Below are 19,120 nucleotides of genomic sequence, written 5' to 3' on the forward strand. Positions count from 1 at the left end.
CTACTTCTATCACCAGGTAAGCTAATACAAAAGTTTCCTAACTGTATTGGCTTACTGAAAAAAATCATGTGTTGGTAATGTAAAAAGACCTACAGGACATGATATTAGCAGGGGGTCTTAAATTAAACTACAAAAGAGGCTCAACACTGTTTAGCTGCCAAAAGCAGTTGGAATTGGGCCTAAACAGTGTGGTAAGTCTTTAGGTGATGGCTATTGTGTCTGTTTGACCTCTTCCAAATGTCTGTGCTGGCAATAAAAAGAAAAAGTTTCCAATTTAAATAGCTAGAGAATAAAAACAATTTGCCAGTAATGTGAAAAAACCTACAGAACCTGGTGTTCTCATGTGGTCTCCCACCCAAGTACTAACCAGGCCCAACACTGCTTAGCTTCCAAGATCGGACGAGATTGGGCCAATCCAATGTGGTATGGCTGTAAGTGAGATACAGGGACTTTATTGCCCTCTTATTCTTCTATCACCAGGTAAGCTAATAAAAAAGTTTCCTAACTGTATTGGCTTATTGAAAAAAATCACGTGTTGGTAATGTAAAAAGACCTACAGGAGATGATATTAGCAGGGGGTCTTAAATTAAACTACTAAAGAGGCTCAACACTGTTTAGCTGCCAAAAGCAGTTGGAATTGGGCCTAAACAGTGTGGTAAGTCTTTAGGTGATGGCTATTGTGTCTGTTTGACCTCTTCCAAATGTCTGTACTGGCAATAAAAAGAAAAAGTTTCCAATTTAAATAGCTAGAGAATAAAAACAATTTGCCAGTAATGTGAAAAAACCTACAGCACCTGGTGTTCCCATGTGGTCTCCCACCCAAGTACTAACCAGGCCCAACACTGCTTAGCTTCCAAGACCAGACGAGATTGGGCCTATCCAATGTGGTATGGCTGTAGGTGAGATACAGGCACTTTTTTGCCCTCTTCTACATCTATCACCAGGTAAGCTAATAAAAAAGTTTCCTAACTGTATTGGCTTACTGAAAAAAATCATGTGTTGGTAATGTAAAAAGACCTACAGGACATGATATTAGCAGGGGGTCTTAAATTAAACTACTAAAGAGGCTCAACACTGTTTAGCTGCCAAAAGCAGTTGGAATTGGGCCTAAACAGTGTGGTAAGTCTTTAGGTGATGGCTATTGTGTCTGTTTGACCTCTTCCAAATGTCTGTACTGGCAATAAAAAGAAAAAGTTTCCAATTTAAATAGCTAGAGAATAAAAACAATTTGCCAGTAATGTGAAAATACCTACAGCACCTGGTGTTCCCATGTGGTCTCCCACCCAAGTACTAACCAGGCCCAACACTGCTTAGCTTCCAAGATCAGACGAGATTGGGCCTATCCAATGTGGTATGGCTGTAGGTGAGATACATGCACTTTTTTGCCCTCTTCTACATCTATCACCAGGTAAGCTAATAAAAAAGTTTCCTAACTGTATTGGCTTACTGAAAAAAATCATGTGTTGGTAATGTAAAAAGACCTACAGGACATGATATTAGCAGGGGGTCTTAAATGAAACTACTAAAGAGGCTCAACACTGTTAAGCTGCCAAAAGCAGTTGGAATTGGGCCTAAACAGTGTGGTAAGTCTTTAGGTGATGGCTATTGTGTCTGTTTGACTTCTTCCAAATGTCTGTACTGGCAATAAAAAGAAAAAGTTTCCAATTTAAATAGCTAGAGAATAAAAACAATTTGCCAGTAATGTGAAAAAACCTACAGCACCTGGTGTTCCCATGTGGTCTCCCACCCAAGTACTAACCAGGTCCAACACTGCATAGCTTCAAAGATCAGACGAGATTGGGCCAATCCGATGTGGTATGGCTGTAGGTGAGATACAGGCACTTTTTTGCCCTCTTCTACTTCTATCACCAGGTAAGCTAATACAAAAGTTTCCTAACTGTATTGGCTTACTGAAAAAAATCATGTGTTGGTAATGTAAAAAGACCTACAGGACATGATATTAGCAGGGGGTCTTAAATTAAACTACAAAAGAGGCTCAACACTGTTTAGCTGCCAAAAGCAGTTGGAATTGGGCCTAAACAGTGTGGTAAGTCTTTAGGTGATGGCTATTGTGTCTGTTTGACCTCTTCCAAATGTCTGTGCTGGCAATAAAAAGAAAAAGTTTCCAATTTAAATAGCTAGAGAATAAAAACAATTTGCCAGTAATGTGAAAAAACCTACAGCACCTGGTGTTCCCATGTGGTCTCCCACCCAAGTACTAACCAGGCCAAACACTGCTTAGCTTCCAAGATCAGACGAGATTGGGCCTATCCAATGTGGTATGGCTGTAGGTGAGATACAGGCACTTTTTTGCCCTCTTTTACTTCTATCACCAGGTAAGCTAATACAAAAGTTTCCTAACTGTATTGGCTTACTGAAAAAAATCATGTGTTGGTAATGTAAAAAGACCTACAGGACATGATATTAGCAGGGGGTCTTAAATTAAACTACTAAAGAGGCTCAACACTGTTTAGCTGCCAAAAGCAGTTGGAATTGGGCCTAAACAGTGTGGTAAGTCTTTAGGTGATGGCTATTGTGTCTGTTTGACCTCTTCCAAATGTCTGTGCTGGCAATAAAAAGAAAAAGTTTCCAATTTAAATAGCTAGAGAATAAAAACAATTTGCCAGTAATGTGAAAAAACCTACAGCACCTGGTGTTCCCATGTGGTCTCCCACCCAAGTACTAACCAGGCCCAACACTGCTTAGCTTCCAAGATCAGACAAGATTGGGACTATCCAATGTGGTATGGCTGTAGGTGAGACACAGGCACTTTTTTGCCCTCTTCTACATCTATCACCAGGTAAGCTAATAAAAAAGTTTCCTAACTGTATTGGCTTACTGAAAAAAATCATGTGTTGGTAATGTAAAAAGACCTACAGGACATGATATTAGCAGGGGGTCTTAAATTAAACTACTAAAAATGCTCAACACTGTTTAGCTGCCAAAAGCAGTTGGAATTGGGCCTAAACAGTGTGGTAAGTCTTTAGGTGATGGCTATTGTGTCTGTTTGACCTCTTCCAAATGTCTGTACTGGCAATAAATAGAAAAAGTTTCCAATTTAAATAGCTAGAGAATAAAAACAATTTGCCAGTAATTTGAAAAAACCTACAGCACCTGGTGTTCCCATGTGGTCTCCCACCCAAGTACTAACCAGGCCCAACACTGCTTAGCTTCCAAGATCAGACGAGATTGGGCCTATCCAATGTGGTATGGCTGTAGGTGAGATACAGGCACTTTTTTGCCCTCTTCTACATCTATCACCAGGTAAGCTAATACAAAAGTTTCCTAACTGTATTGGCTTACTGAAAAAAATCATGTGTTGGTAATGTAAAAAGACCTACAGGACATGATATTAGCAGGGGGTCTTAAATAAAACTACAAAAGAGGCTCAACACTGTTTAGCTGCCAAAAGCAGTTGGAATTGGGCCTAAACAGTGTGGTAAGTCTTTAGGTGATGGCTATTGTGTCTGTTTGACCTCTTCCAAATGTCTGTGCTGGCAATAAAAAGAAAAAGTTTCCAATTTAAATAGCTAGAGAATAAAAACAATTTGCCAGTAATGTGAAAAAACCTACAGCACCTGGTGTTCCCATGTGGTCTCCCACCCAAGTACTAACCAGGCCAAACACTGCTTAGCTTCCAAGATCAGACGAGATTGGGCCTATCCAATGTGGTATGGCTGTAGGTGAGATACAGGCACTTTTTTGCCCTCTTTTACTTCTATCACCAGGTAAGCTAATACAAAAGTTTCCTAACTGTATTGGCTTACTAAAAAAAATCATGTGTTGGTAATGTAAAAAGACCTACAGGACATGATATTAGCAGGGGGTCTTAAATTAAACTACTAAAGAGGCTCAACACTGTTTAGCTGCCAAAAGCAGTTGGAATTGGGCCTAAACAGTGTGGTAAGTCTTTAGGTGATGGCTATTGTGTCTGTTTGACCTCTTCCAAATGTCTGTGCTGGCAATAAAAAGAAAAAGTTTCCAATTTAAATAGCTAGAGAATAAAAACAATTTGCCAGTAATGTGAAAAAACCTACAGCACCTGGTGTTCCCATGTGGTCTCCCACCCAAGTACTAACCAGGCCCAACACTGCTTAGCTTCCAAGATCAGACAAGATTGGGACTATCCAATGTGGTATGGCTGTAGGTGAGATACAGGCACTTTTTTGCCCTCTTCTACATCTATCACCAGGTAAGCTAATAAAAAAGTTTCCTAACTGTATTGGCTTACTGAAAAAAATCATGTGTTGGTAATGTAAAAAGACCTACAGGACATGATATTAGCAGGGGGTCTTAAATTAAACTACTAAAAAGGCTCAACACTGTTTAGCTGCCAAAAGCAGTTGGAATTGGGCCTAAACAGTGTGGTAAGTCTTTAGGTGATGGCTATTGTGTCTGTTTGACCTCTTTCAAATGTCTGTGCTGGCAATAAAAAGAAAAAGTTTCCAATTTAAATAGCTAGAGAATAAAAACAATTTGCCAGTAATGTGAAAAAACCTACAGCACCTGGTGTTCCCATGCGGTCTCCCACCCAAGTACTAGACAGGTCCAACACTGCTTAGCTTCCAAGATCAGATGAGATTGGGCCTATCCAATGTGGTATGGCTGTAGGTGAGATACAGGCACTTTTTTGCCCTCTTCTACATCTATCACCAGGTAAGCTAATAAAAAAGTTTCCTAACTGTATTGGCTTACTGAAAAAAATCATGTGTTGGTAATGTAAAAAGACCTACAGGACATGATATTAGCAGGGGGTCTTAAATTAAACTACTAAAGAGGCTCAACACTGTTTAGCTGCCAAAAGCAGTTGGAATTGGGCCTAAACAGTGTGGTAAGTCTTTAGGTGATGGCTATTGTGTCTGTTTGACTTCTTCCAAATGTCTGTACTGGCAATAAAAAGAAAAAGTTTCCAATTTAAATAGCTAGAGAATAAAAACAATTTGCCAGTAATGTGAAAAAACCTACAGCACCTGGTGTTCCCATGTGGTCTCCCACCCAAGTACTAACCAGGCCCAACACTGCTTAGCTTCAAAGATCAGACGAGATTGGGCCTATCCAATGTGGTATGGCTGTAGGTGAGATACAGGCACTTTTTTGCCCTCTTCTACTTCTATCACCAGGTAAGCTAATACAAAAGTTTCCTAACTGTATTGGCTTACTGAAAAAAATCATGTGTTGGTAATGTAAAAAGACCTACAGGACATGATATTAGCAGGGGGTCTTAAATTAAACTACTAAAGAGGCTCAACACTGTTTAGCTGCCAAAAGCAGTTGGAATTGGGCCTAAACAGTGTGGTAAGTCTTTAGGTGATGGCTATTGTGTCTGTTTGACCTCTTCCAAATGTCTGTGCTGGCAATAAAAAGAAAAAGTTTCCAATTTAAATAGCTAGAGAATAAAAACAATTTGCCAGTAATGTGAAAAAACCTACAGCACCTGGTGTTCCCATGTGGTCTCCCACCCAAGTACTAACCAGGCCCAACACTGCTTAGCTTCCAAGATCAGACAAGATTGGGACTATCCAATGTGGTATGGCTGTAGGTGAGATACAGGCACTTTTTTGCCCTCTTCTACATCTATCACCAGGTAAGCTAATAAAAAAGTTTCCTAACTGTATTGGCTTACTGAAAAAAATCATGTGTTGGTAATGTAAAAAGACCTACAGGACATGATATTAGCAGGGGGTCTTAAATTAAACTACTAAAAAGGCTCAACACTGTTTAGTTGCCAAAAGCAGTTGGAATTGGGCCTAAACAGTGTGGTAAGTCTTTAGGTGATGGCTATTGTGTCTGTTTGACCTCTTCCAAATGTCTGTGCTGGCAATAAAAAGAAAAAGTTTCCAATTTAAATAGCTAGAGAATAAAAACAATTTGCCAGTAATGTGAAAAAACCTACAGCACCTGGTGTTCCCATGTGTTCTCCCACCCAAGTACTAACCAGGCCCAACTCTACTTAGCTTCCAAGATCAGACGAGATTGGGCCTATCCAATGTGGTATGGCTGTATGTGAGATACAGGCACTTTTTTGCCCTCTTCTACATCTATCACCAGGTAAGCTAATAAAAAAGTTTCCTAACTGTATTGGCTTACTGAAAAAAATCATGTGTTGGTAATGTAAAAAGACCTACAGGACATGATATTAGCAGGGGGTCTTAAATTAAACTACTAAAGAGGCTCAACACTGTTTAGCTGCCAAAAGCAGTTGGAATTGGGCCTAAACAGTGTGGTAAGTCTTTAGGTGATGGCTATTGTGTCTGTTTGACTTCTTCCAAATGTCTGTACTGGCAATAAAAAGAAAAAGTTTCCAATTAAAATAGCTAGAGAATAAAAACAATTTGCCAGTAATGTGAAAAAACCTACAGCACCTGGTGCTCCCATGTGGTCTCCCACCCAAGTACTAACCAGGCCCAACACTGCTTAGCTTCAAAGATCAGACGAGATTGGGCCTATCCAATGTGGTATGGCTGTAGGTGAGATACAGGCACTTTTTTGCCCTCTTCTACTTCTATCACCAGGTAAGCTAATACAAAAGTTTCCTAACTGTATTGGCTTACTGAAAAAAATCATGTGTTGGTAATGTAAAAAGACCTACAGGACATGATATTAGCAGGGGGTCTTAAATTAAACCACAAAAGAGGCTCAACACTGTTTAGCTGCCAAAAGCAGTTGGAATTGGGCCTAAACAGTGTGGTAAGTCTTTAGGTGATGGCTAGTGTGTCTGTTTGACCTCCTCCAAATGTCTGTGCTGGCAATAAAAAGAAAAAGTTTCCAATTTAAATAGCTAGAGAATAAAAACAATTTGCCAGTAATGTGAAAAAACCTACAGCACCTGGTGTTCCCATGTGGTCTCCCACCCAAGTACTAACCAGGCCAAACACTGCTTAGCTTCCAAGATCAGACGAGATTGGGCCTATCCAATGTGGTATGGCTGTAGGTGAGATACAGGCACTTTTTTGCCCTCTTCTACATCTATCACCAGGTAAGCTAATAAAAAAGTTTCCTAACTGTATTGGCTTACTGAAAAAATCATGTGTTGGTAATGTAAAAAGACCTACAGGACATGATATTAGCAGGGGGTCTTAAATTAAACTACTAAAGAGGCTCAACACTGTTTATCTGCCAAAAGCAGTTGGAATTGGGCCTAAACAGTGTGGTAAGTCTTTAGGTGATGGCTATAGTGTGTGTTTGACCTCTTCCAAATGTCTGTGCTGGCAATAAAAAGAAAAAGTTTCCAATTTAAATAGCTAGAGAATAAAAACAATTTGCCAGTAATGTGAAAAAATCTACAGCACCTGGTGTTCCCATGTGGTCTCCCACCCAAGTACTAACCAGGCCCAACACTGCTTAGCTTCAAAGAACAGACGAGATTGGGCCTATCCAATGTGGTATGGCTGTTGGTGAGATACTTGCACTTTTTTGCCCTCTTCTACTTCTATCACCAGGTAAGCTAATACAAAAGTTTCCTAACTGTATTGGCTTACTGAAAAAAATCATGTGTTGGTAATGTAAAAGGACCTACAGGACATGATATTAGCAGGGGGTCTTAAATTAAACTACAAAAGAGGTTCAACACTGTTTAGCTGCCAAAAGTAGTTGGAATTGGGCCTAAACAATGTGGTAAGTCTTTAGGTGATGGCTATTGTGTCTGTTTGACCTCTTCCAAATGTCTGTGCTGGCAATAAAAAGAAAAAGTTTCCAATTTAAATAGCTAGAGAATAAAAACAATTTGCCAGTAATGTGAAAAAACCTACAGCACCTGGTGTTCCCATGTGGTCTCCCACCCAAGTACTAAACAGGCCCAACACTGCTTAGCTTCCAAGATCAGACGAAATTGGGCCGATCCAATGTGGTATGGCTGTAGGTGAGATACAGGCACTTTTTTGCCCTCTTCTACTTCTATCACCAGGTAAGCTAATAAAAAAGTTTCCTAACTGTATTGGCTTACTGAAAAAAATCATGTGTTGGTAATGTAAAAAGACCTACAGGACATGATATTAGCAGGGGGTCTTAAATTAAACTACTAAAGAGGCTCAACACTGTTTAGCTGCCAAAAGCAGTTGGAATTGGGCCTAAACAGTGTGGTAAGTCTTTAGGTGATGGCTATTGTGTCTGTTTGACCTCTTCCAAATGTCTGTGCTGGCAATAAAAAGAAAAAGTTTCCAATTTAAATAGCTAGAGAATAAAAACAATTTGCCAGTAATGTGAAAAAACCTACAGCACCTGGTGTTCCCATGTGGTCTCCCACCCAAGTACTAACCAAGCCCAGCACTGCTTAGCTTCCAAGATCGGACGAGATTGGGCCGATCCAATGTGGTATGGCTGAAGGTTAGATACAGGCACTTTTTTGCCCTCTTCTACTTCTATCACCAGGTAAGCTAATAAAAAAGTTTCCTAACTGTATTGGCTTACTAAAAAAAAATCATCTGTTGGTAATGTAAAAAGACCTACAGGACATGACATTAGCAGGGGGTTTTAAATTAAACTACTAAAGAGGCTCAACACTGTTTAGCTGCCAAAAGCAGTTGGAATTGGGCCTAAACAGTGTGGTAAGTCTTTAGGTGATGGCTATTGTGTCTGTTTGACCTCTTCCAAATGTCTGTGCTGGCAATAAAAAGAAAAAGTTTCCAATTTAAATAGCTAGAGAATAAAAACAATTTGCCAGTAATGTGAAAAAACCTACAGCACCTGGTGTTCCCATGTGGTCTCCCACCCAAGTACTAACCAGGCCCAACTCTACTTAGCTTCCAAGATCAGACGAGATTGGGCCTATCCAATGTGGTATGGCTGTATGTGAGATAGAGGCACTTTTTTGCCCTCTTCTACATCTATCACCAGGTATGCTAATAAAAAAGTTTCCTAACTGTATTGGCTTACTGAAAAAAATCATGTGTTGGTAATGTAAAAAGACCTACAGGACATGATATTAGCAGGGGGTCTTAAATTAAACTACTAAAGAGGCTCAACACTGTTTATCTGCCAAAAGCAGTTGGAATTGGGCCTAAACAGTGTGGTAAGTCTTTAGGTGATGGCTATTGTGTCTGTTTGACCTCTTCCAAATGTCTGTGCTGGCAATAAAAAGAAAAAGTTTCCAATTTAAACAGCTAGAGAATAAAAACAATTTGCCAGTAATGTGAAAAAACCTACAGCACCTGGTGTTCCCATGTGGTCTCCCACCCAAGTACTAACCAGGCCCAACACTGCTTAGCTTCCAAGATCGGACGAGATTGGGCCGATCCAATGTGGTATGGCTGTACGTGAGATACAGGCACTTTTTTGCCCTCTTCTACTTCTATCACCAGGTAAGCTAATAAAAAAGTTTCCTAACTGTATTGGCTTACTGAAAAAAATCATGTGTTGGTAATTTAAAAAGACCTACAGGACATGATATTAGCAGGGGGTCTTAAATTAAACTACAAAAGAGGCTCAACACTGTTTAGCTGCCAAAAGCAGTTGGAATTGGGCCTAAACAGTGTGGTAAGTCTTTAGGTGATGGCTATTGTGTCTGTTTGACCTCTTCCAAATGTCTGTGCTGGCAATAAAAAGAAAAAGTTTCCAATTTAAATAGCTAGAGAATAAAAACAATTTGCCAGTAATGTGAAAGAACCTACAGCACCTGGTGTTCCCATGTGGTCTCCCACCCAAGTACTAACCAGGCCCAACACTGCTTAGCTTCCAAGATCAGACGAGATTGGGCCTATCCAATGTGGTATGGCTGTAGGTGAGATACAGGCACTTTTTTGCCCTCTTCTACATCTATCACCAGGTAAGCTAATAAAAAAGTTTCCTAACTGTATTGGCTTACTGAAAAAAATCATGTGTTGGTAATGTAAAAAGATCTACAGGACATGATATTAGCAGGGGGTCTTAAATTAAACTACTGAAGAGGCTCAACACTGTTTAGCTGCCAAAAGCAGTTGGAATTGGGCCTAAACAGTGTGGTAAGTCTTTAGGTGATGGCTATTGTGTCTGTTTGACCTCTTCCAAATGTCTGTACTGGCAATAAAAAGAAAAAGTTTCCAAATTAAATAGCTAGAGAATAAAAACAATTTGCCAGTAATGTGAAAAAATCTACAGCACCTGGTGTTCCCATGTGGTCTCCCACCCAAGTACTAACCAGGCCCAACACTGCTTAGCTTCAAAGAACAGACGAGATTGGGCCTATCCAATGTGGTATGGCTGTAGGTGAGATAAAGGCACTTTTTTGCCCTCTTCTACATCTATCACCAGGTAAGCTAATAAAAAAGTTTCCTAACTGTATTGGCTTACTGAAAAAAATCATGTGTTGGTAATGTAAAAAGACCTACAGGACATGATATTAGCAGGGGGTCTTAAATTAAACTACTAAAGAGGCTCAACACTGTTAAGCTGCCAAAAGCAGTTGGAATTGGGCCTAAACAGTGTGGTAAGTCTTTAGGTGATGGCTATTGTGTCGGTTTGACTTCTTCCAAATGTCTGTACTGGCAATAAAAAGAAAAAGTTTCCAATTTAAATAGCTAGAGAATAAAAACAATTTGCCAGTAATGTGAAAAAACCTACAGCACCTGGTGTTCCCATGTGGTCTCCCACCCAAGTACTAACCAGGCCCAACACTGCTTAGCTTCCATGATCGGACGATATTGGGCCGATCCAATGTGGTATGGCTGTAGGTGAGATACAGGCACTTTTTTGCCCTCTTCTACTTCTATCACCAGGTAAGCTAATAAAAAAGTGTCCTAACTGTATTGGCTTACTGAAAAAAATCATGTGTTGGTAATGTAAAAAGACCTACAGGACATGATATTAGCAGGGGGTCTTAAATTAAACTACTAAAGAGGCTCAACACTGTTTAGCTGCCAAAAGCAGTTGGAATTGGGCCTAAACAGTGTGGTAAGTCTTTAGGTGATGGCTATTGTGTCTGTTTGACCTCTTCCAAATGTCTGTGTTGGCAATAAAAAGAAAAAGTTTCCAATTTAAATAGCTAGAGAATAAAAACAATTTGCCAGTAATGTGAAAAAACCTACAGCACCTGGTGTTCTCATGTGGTCTCCCACCCAAGTACTAACCAGGCCCAACACTGCTTAGCTTCCAAGATCGGATGAGATTGGGCCGATCCAATGTGGTATGGCTGTAAGTGAGATACAGGCACTTTTTTGCCCTCTTCTACTTCTATCACCAGGTAAGCTAATAAAAAAGTGTCCTAACTGTATTGGCTTACTGAAAAAAATCATGTGTTGGTAATGTAAAAAGACCTACAGGACATGATATTAGCAGGGGGTCTTAAATTAAACTACTAAAGAGGCTCAACACTGTTTAGCTGCCAAAAGCAGTTGGAATTGGGCCTAAACAGTGTGGTAAGTCTTTAGGTGATGGCTATTGTGTCTGTTTGACCTCTTCCAAATGTCTGTGTTGGCAATAAAAAGAAAAAGTTTCCAATTTAAATAGCTAGAGAATAAAAACAATTTGCCAGTAATGTGAAAAAACCTACAGCACCTGGTGTTCTCATGTGGTCTCCCACCCAAGTACTAACCAGGCCCAACACTGCTTAGCTTCCAAGATCGGACGAGATTGGGCCGATCCAATGTGGTATGGCTGTAAGTGAGGTACAGGGACTTTATTGCCCTCTTATTCTTCTATCACCAGGTAAGCTAATAAAAAAGTTTCCTAACTGTATTGGCTTATTGAAAAAAATCACGTGTTGGTAATGTAAAAAGACCTACAGGAGATGATATTAGCAGGGGGTCTTAAATTAAACTACTAAAGAGGCTCAACACTGTTTAGCTGCCAAAAGCAGTTGGAATTGGGCCTAAACAGTGTGGTAAGTCTTTAGGTGATGGCTATTGTGTCTGTTTGACCTCTTCCAAATGTCTGTGCTGGCAATAAAAAGAAATAATTTCCAATTTAAATAGCTAGAGAATAAAAACAATTTGCCAGTAATGTGAAAAAACCTACAGCACCTGGTGTTCCCATGTGGTCTCCCACCCAAGTACTAACCAGGACCAACACTGCTTAGCTTCCAAGATCAGACGAGATTGGGCCTACACAATGTGGTATGGCTATAAGTGAGATACAGGCACTTTTTTGCCCTCTTCTACATCTATCACCAGGTAAGCTAATAAAAAAGTTTCCTAACTGTATTGGCTTACTGAAAAAAATCATGTGTTGGTAATGTAAAAAGACCTACAGGACATGATATTAGCAGGGGGTCTTAAATTAAACTACTAAAGAGGCTCAACACTGTTTAGCTGCCAAAAGCAGTTGGAATTGGGCCTAAACAGTGTGGTAAGTCTTTAGGTGATGCCTATTGTGTCTGTTTGACCTCTTCCAAATGTCTGTACTGGCAATTAAAAAGAAAAAGTTTCCAATTTAAATAGCTAGAGAATAAAAACAATTTGCCAGTAATGTGAAAAAACCTACAGCACCTGGTGTTCCCATGTGGTCTCCCACCCAAGTACTAACCAGGCCCAACACTGCTTAGCTTCCAAGATCAGACGAGATTGGGCCTATCCAATGTGGTATGGCTGTAGGTGAGATACATGCACTTTTTTGCCCTTTTCTACATCTATCACCAGGTAAGCTAATAAAAAAGTTTCCTAACTGTATTGGCTTACTGAAAAAAATCATGTGTTGGTAATGTAAAAAGACCTACAGGACATGATATTAGCAGGGGGTCTTAAATTAAACTACTAAAGAGGCTCAACACTGTTTAGCTGCCAAAAGCAGTTGGAATTTGGCCTAAACAGTGTGGTAAGTCTTTAGGTGATGGCTATTGTGTCTGTTTGACCTCTTCCAAATGTCTGTGCTGGCAATAAAAAGAAAAAGTTTCCAATTTAAATAGCTAGTGAATAAAAACAATTTGCCAGTATTGTGAAAAAACCTATAGCACCTGCTGTTCCCATGTGGTCTCCCACCCAAGTACTAACCAGGCCCAACACTGCATAGCTTCAAAGATCAGACGAGATTGGGCCTATCCAATGTGGTATGGCTGTAGGTGAGATACAGGCACTTTTTTGCCCTCTTCTACTTCTATCACCAGGTAAGCTAATACAAAAGTTTCCTAACTGTATTGGCTTACTGAAAAAAATCATGTGTTGGTAATGTAAAAAGACCTACAGGACATGATATTAGCAGGGGGTCTTAAATTAAACTACAAAAGAGGCTCAACACTGTTTAGCTGCCAAAAGCAGTTGGAATTGGGCCTAAACAGTGTGGTAAGTCTTTAGGTGATGGCTATTGTGTCTGTTTGACCTCTTCCAAATGTCTGTGCTGGCAATAAAAAGAAAAAGTTTCCAATTTAAATAGCTAGAGTATAAAAACAATTTGCCAGTAATGTGAAAAAACCTACAGCACCTGGTGTTCCCATGTGGTCTCCCACTCAAGTACTAACCAGGCCAAACACTGCTTAGCTTCCAAGATCAGACGAGATTGGGCCTATCCAATGTGGTATGGCTGTAGGTGAGATACAGGCACTTTTTTGCCCTCTTTTACTTCTATCACCAGGTAAGCTAATACAAAAGTTTCCTAACTGTATTGGCTTACTGAAAAAAATCATGTGTTGGTAATGTAAAAAGACCTACAGGACATGATATTAGCAGGGGGTCTTAAATTAAACTACTAAAGAGGCTCAACACTGTTTAGCTGCCAAAAGCAGTTGGAATTGGGCCTAAACAGTGTGGTAAGTCTTTAGGTGATGGTTATTGTGTCTGTTTGACCTCTTCCAAATGTCTGTGCTGGCAATAAAAAGAAAAAGTTTCCAATTTAAATAGCTAGAGAATAAAAACAATTTGCCAGTAATGTGAAAAAACCTACAGCACCTGGTGTTCCCATGTGGTCTCCCACCCAAGTACTAACCAGGCCCAACACTGCTTAGCTTCCAAGATCAGGACTATCCAATGTGGTAAGGCTGTAGGTGAGATACAGGCACTTTTTTGCCCTCTTCTACATCTATCACCAGGTAAGCTAATAAAAAAGTTTCCTAACTGTATTGGCTTACTGAAAAAAATCATGTGTTGGTAATGTAAAAAGACCTACAAGACATGATATTAGCAGGGGGTCTTAAATTAAACTACTAAAAAGGCTCAACACTGTTTAGCTGCCAAAAGCAGTTGGAATTGGGCCTAAACAGTGTGGTAAGTCTTTAGGTGATGGCTATTGTGTCTGTTTGACCTCTTCCAAATGTCTGTACTGGCAATAAAAAGAAAAAGTTTCCAATTTAAATAGCTAGAGAATAAAAACAATTTGCCAGTAATTTGAAAAAACCTACAGCACCTGGTGTTCCCATGTGGTCTCCCACCTAAGTACTAACCAGGCCCAACACTGCTTAGCTTCCAAGATCAGGCCTATCCAATGTGGTATGGCTGTAGGTGAAATACAGGCACTTTTTTGCCCTCTTCTACTTCTATCACCAGGTAAGCTAATACAAAAGTTTCCTAACTGTATTGGCTTACTGAAAAAAATCATGTGTTGGTAATGTAAAAAGACCTACAGGACATGATATTAGCAGGGGGTCTTAAATTAAACTACAAAAGAGGCTCAACACTGTTTAGCTGCCAAAAGCAGTTGGAATTGGGCCTAAACAGTGTGGTAAGTCTTTAGGTGATGGCTATTGTGTATGTTTGACCTCTTCCAAATGTCTGTGCTGGCAATAAAAAGAAAAAGTTTCCAATTTAAATTTCTAGAGAATAAAAACAATTTGCCAGTAATGTGAAAAAACCTACAGCACCTGGTGTTCCCATGTGGTCTCCCACCCAAGTACTAACCAGGCCAAACACTGCTTAGCTTCCAAGATCAGACGAGATTGGGCCTATCCAATGTGGTATGGCTGTAGGTGAGATACAGGCACTTTTTTGCCCTCTTTTACTTCTATCACCAGGTAAGCTAATACAAAAGTTTCCTAACTGTATTGGCTTACTGAAAAAAATCATGTGTTGGTAATGTAAAAAGACCTACAGGACATGATATTAGCAGGGGGTCTTAAATTAAACTACTAAAGAGGCTCAACACTGTTTAGCTGCCAAAAGCAGTTGGAATTGGGCCTAAACAGTGTGGTAAGTCTTTAGGTGATGGCTATTGTGTCTGTTTGACCTCTTCCAAATGTCTGTGCTGGCAATAAAAAGAAAAAGTTTCCAATTTAAATAGCTAGAGAATAAAAACAATTTGCCAGTAATGTGAAAAAACATACAGCACCTGGTGTTCCCATGTGGTCTCCCACCCAAGTACTAACCAGGCCCAACACTGCTTAGCTTCCAAGATCAGACAAGATTGGGACTATCCAATGTGGTATGGCTGTAGGTGAGATACAAGCACTTTTTTGCCCTCTTCTACATCTATCACCAGGTAAGCTAATAAAAAAGTTTCCTAACTGTATTGGCTTACTGAAAAAAATCATGTGTTGGTAATGTTAAAAGACCTACAGGACATGATATTAGCAGGGGGTCTTAAATTAAACTACTAAAAAGGCTCAACACTGTTTAGCTGCCAAAAGCAGTTGGAATTGGGCCTAAACAGTGTGGTAAGTCTTTAGGTATGGCTATTGTGTCTGTTTGACCTCTTTCAAATGTCTGTGCTGGCAATAAAAAGAAAAAGTTTCCAATTTAAATAGCTAGAGAATAAAAACAATTTGCCAGTAATGTGAAAAAACCTACAGCACCTGGTGTTCCCATGCGGTCTCCCACCCAAGTACTAGACAGGTCCAACACTGCTTAGCTTCCAAGATCGGATGAGATTGGGCCTATCCAATGTGGTATGGCTGTAGGTGAGATACAGGCACTTTTTTGCCCTCTTCTACATCTATCACCAGGTAAGCTAATAAAAAAGTTTCCTAACTGTATTGGCTTACTGAAAAAAATCATGTGTTGGTAATGTAAAAAGACCTACAGGACATGATATTAGCAGGGGGTCTTAAATTAAACTACTAAAGAGGCTCAACACTGTTTAGCTGCCAAAAGCAGTTGGAATTGGGCCTAAACAGTGTGGTAAGTCTTTAGGTGATGGCTATTGTGTCTGTTTGACCTCTTCCAAATGTCTGTGCTGGCAATAAAAAGAAAAAGTTTCCAATTTAAATAGCTAGAGAATAAAAACAATTTGCCAGTAATGTGAAAAAAACCTACAGCACCTGGAGTTCCCATGTGGTCTCCCACCCAAGTACTAATCAGGCCCAACACTGCTTAGCTTCCAAGATCAGACGAGATTGGGCCGATCCAATGTGGTATGGCTGTAGGTGAGATACAAGCACTTTTTTGCCCTCTTCTACTTCTATCACCAGGTAAGCTAATACAAAAGTTTCCTAACTGTATTGGCTTACTGAAAAAAATCATGTGTTGGTAATGTAAAAAGACCTACAGGACATGATATTAGCAGGGGGTCTTAAATTAAACTACAAAAGAGGCTCAACACTGTTTAGCTGCCAAAAGCAGTTGGAATTGGGCCTAAACAGTGTGGTAAGTCTTTAGGTGATGGCTATTGTGTCTGTTTGACCTCTTCCAAATGTCTGTGCTGGCAATAAAAAGAAAAAGTTTCCAATTTAAATAGCTAGAGAATAAAAACAATTTGCCAGTAATGTGAAAAAACCTACAGCACCTGGTGTTCCCATGTGGTCTCCCACCCAAGTACTAACCAGGCCAAACACTGCTTAGCTTCCAAGATCAGACGAGATTGGGCCTATCCAATGTGGTATGGCTGTAGGTGAGATACAGGCACTTTTTTGCCCTCTTTTACTTCTATCACCAGGTAAGCTAATACAAAAGTTTCCTAACTGTATTGGCTTACTGAAAAAAATCATGTGTTGGTAATGTAAAAAGACCTACAGGACATGATATTAGCAGGGGGTCTTAAATTAAACTACTAAAGAGGCTCAACACTGTTTAGCTGCCAAAAGCAGTTGGAATTGGGCCTAAACAGTGTGGTAAGTCTTTAGGTGATGGCTATTGTGTCTGTTTGACCTCTTCCAAATGTCTGTGCTGGCAATAAAAAGAAAAAGTTTCCAATTTAAATAGCTAGAGAATAAAAACAATTTGCCAGTAATGTGAAATAACCTACAGCACCTGGTGTTCCCATGTGGTCTCCCACCCAAGTACTAACCAGGCCCAACACTGCTTAGCTTCCAAGATCAGACAAGATTGGGACGATCCAATGTGGTATGGCTGTAGGTGAGATACAGGCACTTTTTTGCCCTCTTCTACATCTATCACCAGGTAAGCTAATAAAAAAGTTTCCTAACTGTATTGGCTTACTGAAAAAAATCATGTGTTGGTAATGTTAAAAGACCTACAGGACATGATATTAGCAGGGGGTCTTAAATTAAACTACTAAAAAGGCTCAACACTGTTTAGCTGCCAAAAGCAGTTGGAATTGGGCCTAAACAGTGTGGTAAGTCGTTAGGTGATGGCTATTGTGTTTGTTTGACCTCTTTCAAATGTCTGTGCTGGCAATAAAAAGAAAAAGTTTCCAATTTAAATAGCTAGAGAATAAAAACAATTTGCCAGTAATGTGAAAAAACCTACAGCACCTGGTGTTCCCATGCGGTCTCCCACCCAAGTACTAGACAGGTCCAACACTGCTTAGCTTCCAAGATCGGATGAGATTGGGCCTATCCAATGTGGTATGGCTGTAGGTGAGATACAGGCACTTTTTTGCCCTCTTCTACATCTATCACCAGGTAAGCTAATAAAAAAGTTTCCTAACTGTATTGGCTTACTGAAAAAAATTATGTGTTGGTAATGTAAAAAGACCTACAGGACATGATATTAGCAGGGGGTCTTAAATTAAACTACTAAAGAGGCTCAACACTGTTTAGCTGCCAAAAGCAGTTGGAATTGGGCCTAAACAGTGTGGTAAGTCTTTAGGTGATGGCTATTGTGTCTGTTTGACCTCTTCCAAATGTCTGTGCTGGCAATAAAAAGAAAAAGTTTCCAATTTAAATAGCTAGAGAATAAAAACAATTTGCCAGTAATGTGAAAAAAACCTACAGCACCTGGAGTTCCCATGTGGTCTCCCACCCAAGTACTAATCAGGCCCAACACTGCTTAGCTTCCAAGATCAGACGAGATTGGGCCGATCCAATGTGGTATGGCTGTAGGTGAGATACAAGCACTTTTTTGCCCTCTTCTACTTCTATCACCAGGTAAGCTAATAAAAAAGTTTCCTAACTGTATTGGCTTACTGAAAAAAATCATGTGTTGGTAATGTAAAAAGACCTACAGGACATGATATTAGCAGGGGGTCTTAAATTAAACTACTAAAGAGGCTCAACACTGTTTAGCTGCCAAAAGCAGTTGGAATTGGGCCTAAACAGTGTGGTAAGTCTTTAGGTGATGGCTATTGTGTCTGTTTGACCTCTTCCAAATGTCTGTGCTGGCAATAAAAAGAAAAAGTTTCCAATTTAAATAGCTAGAGAATAAAAACAATTTGCCAGTAATGTGAAAAAACCTACAGCACCTGGTGTTCCCATGTGGTCTCCCACCCAAGTACTAACCAGGCCCAACTCTACTTAGCTTCCAAGATCAGATGAGATTGGGCCTATCCAATGTGGTATGGCTGTATGTGAGATACAGGCACTTTTTTGCCCTCTTCTACATCTATCACCAGGTAAGCTAATAAAAAAGTTTCCTAACTGTATTGGCTTACTGAAAAAAATCATGTGTTGGTAATGTAAAAAGACCTACAGGACATGATATTAGCAGGGGGTCTTAAATTAAACTACTAAAGAGGCTCAACACTGTTTAGCTGCCAAAAGCAGTTGGAATTGGGCCTAAACAGTGTGGTAAGTCTTTAGGTGATGGCTATTGTGTCTGTTTGACTTCTTCCAAATGTCTGTACTGGCAATAAAAAGAAAAAGTTTCCAATTTAAATAGCTAGAGAATAAAAACAATTAGCCAGTAATGTGAAAAAACCTACAGCACCTGGTGTTCCCATGTGGTCTCCCACCCAAGTACTAACCAGGCCCAACACTGCTTAGCTTCAAAGATCAGACGAGATTGGGCCTATCCAATGTGGTATGGCTGTAGGTGAGGTACAGGCACTTTTTTGCCCTCTTCTACTTCTATCACCAGGTAAGCTAATACAAAAGTTTCCTAACTGTATTGGCTTACTGAAAAAAATCATGTGTTGGTAATGTAAAAAGACCTACAGGACATGATATTAGCAGGGG

General features: G+C 39.9%; 30 non-coding genes and 11 pseudogenes across 30 annotated transcripts; all 41 read right to left on the minus strand.

Moving 5' to 3' along the window:
* Positions 1-318: 318 nt before the first annotated feature.
* Positions 319-437, minus strand: LOC146035276 (5S ribosomal RNA; annotated as a pseudogene).
* Positions 438-782: 345 nt separating this feature from the next.
* LOC146043986 (5S ribosomal RNA) lies at positions 783-901 on the minus strand. The gene has a single exon (XR_014464807.1). It is a non-coding gene; the product is annotated as a 5S ribosomal RNA (ribosomal RNA).
* Positions 902-1,246: 345 nt separating this feature from the next.
* On the minus strand, positions 1,247-1,365 carry LOC146041291 (5S ribosomal RNA). The gene has a single exon (XR_014463471.1). It is a non-coding gene; the product is annotated as a 5S ribosomal RNA (ribosomal RNA).
* A 345-nt stretch (positions 1,366-1,710) lies between these two features.
* LOC146037314 (5S ribosomal RNA) lies at positions 1,711-1,829 on the minus strand (annotated as a pseudogene).
* A 345-nt stretch (positions 1,830-2,174) lies between these two features.
* On the minus strand, positions 2,175-2,293 carry LOC146048204 (5S ribosomal RNA). The gene has a single exon (XR_014466098.1). It is a non-coding gene; the product is annotated as a 5S ribosomal RNA (ribosomal RNA).
* Positions 2,294-2,638: 345 nt separating this feature from the next.
* Positions 2,639-2,757, minus strand: LOC146046529 (5S ribosomal RNA). The gene has a single exon (XR_014465930.1). It is a non-coding gene; the product is annotated as a 5S ribosomal RNA (ribosomal RNA).
* Positions 2,758-3,102: 345 nt separating this feature from the next.
* LOC146036023 (5S ribosomal RNA) lies at positions 3,103-3,221 on the minus strand. The gene has a single exon (XR_014460757.1). It is a non-coding gene; the product is annotated as a 5S ribosomal RNA (ribosomal RNA).
* Positions 3,222-3,566: 345 nt separating this feature from the next.
* LOC146048215 (5S ribosomal RNA) lies at positions 3,567-3,685 on the minus strand. Its single transcript, XR_014466099.1, has one exon. It is a non-coding gene; the product is annotated as a 5S ribosomal RNA (ribosomal RNA).
* A 345-nt stretch (positions 3,686-4,030) lies between these two features.
* LOC146046540 (5S ribosomal RNA) lies at positions 4,031-4,149 on the minus strand. The gene has a single exon (XR_014465940.1). It is a non-coding gene; the product is annotated as a 5S ribosomal RNA (ribosomal RNA).
* A 345-nt stretch (positions 4,150-4,494) lies between these two features.
* LOC146047068 (5S ribosomal RNA) lies at positions 4,495-4,613 on the minus strand. The gene has a single exon (XR_014465995.1). It is a non-coding gene; the product is annotated as a 5S ribosomal RNA (ribosomal RNA).
* A 345-nt stretch (positions 4,614-4,958) lies between these two features.
* LOC146047145 (5S ribosomal RNA) lies at positions 4,959-5,077 on the minus strand. The gene has a single exon (XR_014466002.1). It is a non-coding gene; the product is annotated as a 5S ribosomal RNA (ribosomal RNA).
* A 345-nt stretch (positions 5,078-5,422) lies between these two features.
* LOC146046551 (5S ribosomal RNA) lies at positions 5,423-5,541 on the minus strand. The gene has a single exon (XR_014465948.1). It is a non-coding gene; the product is annotated as a 5S ribosomal RNA (ribosomal RNA).
* A 345-nt stretch (positions 5,542-5,886) lies between these two features.
* Positions 5,887-6,005, minus strand: LOC146036966 (5S ribosomal RNA; annotated as a pseudogene).
* A 345-nt stretch (positions 6,006-6,350) lies between these two features.
* On the minus strand, positions 6,351-6,469 carry LOC146033727 (5S ribosomal RNA). The gene has a single exon (XR_014459141.1). It is a non-coding gene; the product is annotated as a 5S ribosomal RNA (ribosomal RNA).
* Positions 6,470-6,814: 345 nt separating this feature from the next.
* LOC146048226 (5S ribosomal RNA) lies at positions 6,815-6,933 on the minus strand. The gene has a single exon (XR_014466100.1). It is a non-coding gene; the product is annotated as a 5S ribosomal RNA (ribosomal RNA).
* Positions 6,934-7,277: 344 nt separating this feature from the next.
* On the minus strand, positions 7,278-7,396 carry LOC146036815 (5S ribosomal RNA; annotated as a pseudogene).
* A 345-nt stretch (positions 7,397-7,741) lies between these two features.
* LOC146034422 (5S ribosomal RNA) lies at positions 7,742-7,860 on the minus strand. The gene has a single exon (XR_014459834.1). It is a non-coding gene; the product is annotated as a 5S ribosomal RNA (ribosomal RNA).
* Positions 7,861-8,205: 345 nt separating this feature from the next.
* LOC146034632 (5S ribosomal RNA) lies at positions 8,206-8,324 on the minus strand. The gene has a single exon (XR_014460042.1). It is a non-coding gene; the product is annotated as a 5S ribosomal RNA (ribosomal RNA).
* Positions 8,325-8,670: 346 nt separating this feature from the next.
* LOC146035420 (5S ribosomal RNA) lies at positions 8,671-8,789 on the minus strand (annotated as a pseudogene).
* A 345-nt stretch (positions 8,790-9,134) lies between these two features.
* LOC146047983 (5S ribosomal RNA) lies at positions 9,135-9,253 on the minus strand. Its single transcript, XR_014466078.1, has one exon. It is a non-coding gene; the product is annotated as a 5S ribosomal RNA (ribosomal RNA).
* Positions 9,254-9,598: 345 nt separating this feature from the next.
* Positions 9,599-9,717, minus strand: LOC146036082 (5S ribosomal RNA). The gene has a single exon (XR_014460773.1). It is a non-coding gene; the product is annotated as a 5S ribosomal RNA (ribosomal RNA).
* A 345-nt stretch (positions 9,718-10,062) lies between these two features.
* Positions 10,063-10,181, minus strand: LOC146036142 (5S ribosomal RNA; annotated as a pseudogene).
* Positions 10,182-10,526: 345 nt separating this feature from the next.
* On the minus strand, positions 10,527-10,645 carry LOC146036601 (5S ribosomal RNA; annotated as a pseudogene).
* Positions 10,646-10,990: 345 nt separating this feature from the next.
* LOC146042228 (5S ribosomal RNA) lies at positions 10,991-11,109 on the minus strand. Its single transcript, XR_014463801.1, has one exon. It is a non-coding gene; the product is annotated as a 5S ribosomal RNA (ribosomal RNA).
* Positions 11,110-11,454: 345 nt separating this feature from the next.
* LOC146046177 (5S ribosomal RNA) lies at positions 11,455-11,573 on the minus strand. The gene has a single exon (XR_014465775.1). It is a non-coding gene; the product is annotated as a 5S ribosomal RNA (ribosomal RNA).
* Positions 11,574-11,918: 345 nt separating this feature from the next.
* On the minus strand, positions 11,919-12,037 carry LOC146035837 (5S ribosomal RNA; annotated as a pseudogene).
* A 346-nt stretch (positions 12,038-12,383) lies between these two features.
* On the minus strand, positions 12,384-12,502 carry LOC146036130 (5S ribosomal RNA). Its single transcript, XR_014460777.1, has one exon. It is a non-coding gene; the product is annotated as a 5S ribosomal RNA (ribosomal RNA).
* A 345-nt stretch (positions 12,503-12,847) lies between these two features.
* On the minus strand, positions 12,848-12,966 carry LOC146037275 (5S ribosomal RNA; annotated as a pseudogene).
* Positions 12,967-13,311: 345 nt separating this feature from the next.
* Positions 13,312-13,430, minus strand: LOC146034389 (5S ribosomal RNA). Its single transcript, XR_014459801.1, has one exon. It is a non-coding gene; the product is annotated as a 5S ribosomal RNA (ribosomal RNA).
* A 345-nt stretch (positions 13,431-13,775) lies between these two features.
* Positions 13,776-13,884, minus strand: LOC146038628 (5S ribosomal RNA; annotated as a pseudogene).
* A 345-nt stretch (positions 13,885-14,229) lies between these two features.
* On the minus strand, positions 14,230-14,338 carry LOC146038089 (5S ribosomal RNA; annotated as a pseudogene).
* A 345-nt stretch (positions 14,339-14,683) lies between these two features.
* LOC146048237 (5S ribosomal RNA) lies at positions 14,684-14,802 on the minus strand. The gene has a single exon (XR_014466101.1). It is a non-coding gene; the product is annotated as a 5S ribosomal RNA (ribosomal RNA).
* A 345-nt stretch (positions 14,803-15,147) lies between these two features.
* Positions 15,148-15,266, minus strand: LOC146034455 (5S ribosomal RNA). The gene has a single exon (XR_014459867.1). It is a non-coding gene; the product is annotated as a 5S ribosomal RNA (ribosomal RNA).
* Positions 15,267-15,610: 344 nt separating this feature from the next.
* On the minus strand, positions 15,611-15,729 carry LOC146046246 (5S ribosomal RNA). The gene has a single exon (XR_014465807.1). It is a non-coding gene; the product is annotated as a 5S ribosomal RNA (ribosomal RNA).
* A 346-nt stretch (positions 15,730-16,075) lies between these two features.
* On the minus strand, positions 16,076-16,194 carry LOC146045840 (5S ribosomal RNA). The gene has a single exon (XR_014465629.1). It is a non-coding gene; the product is annotated as a 5S ribosomal RNA (ribosomal RNA).
* A 345-nt stretch (positions 16,195-16,539) lies between these two features.
* LOC146048248 (5S ribosomal RNA) lies at positions 16,540-16,658 on the minus strand. The gene has a single exon (XR_014466102.1). It is a non-coding gene; the product is annotated as a 5S ribosomal RNA (ribosomal RNA).
* Positions 16,659-17,003: 345 nt separating this feature from the next.
* On the minus strand, positions 17,004-17,122 carry LOC146033594 (5S ribosomal RNA). Its single transcript, XR_014459008.1, has one exon. It is a non-coding gene; the product is annotated as a 5S ribosomal RNA (ribosomal RNA).
* Positions 17,123-17,467: 345 nt separating this feature from the next.
* Positions 17,468-17,586, minus strand: LOC146046252 (5S ribosomal RNA). The gene has a single exon (XR_014465809.1). It is a non-coding gene; the product is annotated as a 5S ribosomal RNA (ribosomal RNA).
* A 346-nt stretch (positions 17,587-17,932) lies between these two features.
* LOC146045846 (5S ribosomal RNA) lies at positions 17,933-18,051 on the minus strand. The gene has a single exon (XR_014465630.1). It is a non-coding gene; the product is annotated as a 5S ribosomal RNA (ribosomal RNA).
* Positions 18,052-18,396: 345 nt separating this feature from the next.
* On the minus strand, positions 18,397-18,515 carry LOC146034951 (5S ribosomal RNA). Its single transcript, XR_014460360.1, has one exon. It is a non-coding gene; the product is annotated as a 5S ribosomal RNA (ribosomal RNA).
* A 345-nt stretch (positions 18,516-18,860) lies between these two features.
* Positions 18,861-18,979, minus strand: LOC146047156 (5S ribosomal RNA). The gene has a single exon (XR_014466003.1). It is a non-coding gene; the product is annotated as a 5S ribosomal RNA (ribosomal RNA).
* Positions 18,980-19,120: the final 141 nt, after the last annotated feature.

The sequence above is a fragment of the Crinia signifera genome, chromosome 1 (assembly GCF_055691185.1).
Source record: "Crinia signifera chromosome 1, ASM5569118v1, whole genome shotgun sequence".
In the NCBI taxonomy this organism is placed as follows: Eukaryota; Metazoa; Chordata; class Amphibia; order Anura; family Myobatrachidae; genus Crinia; species Crinia signifera.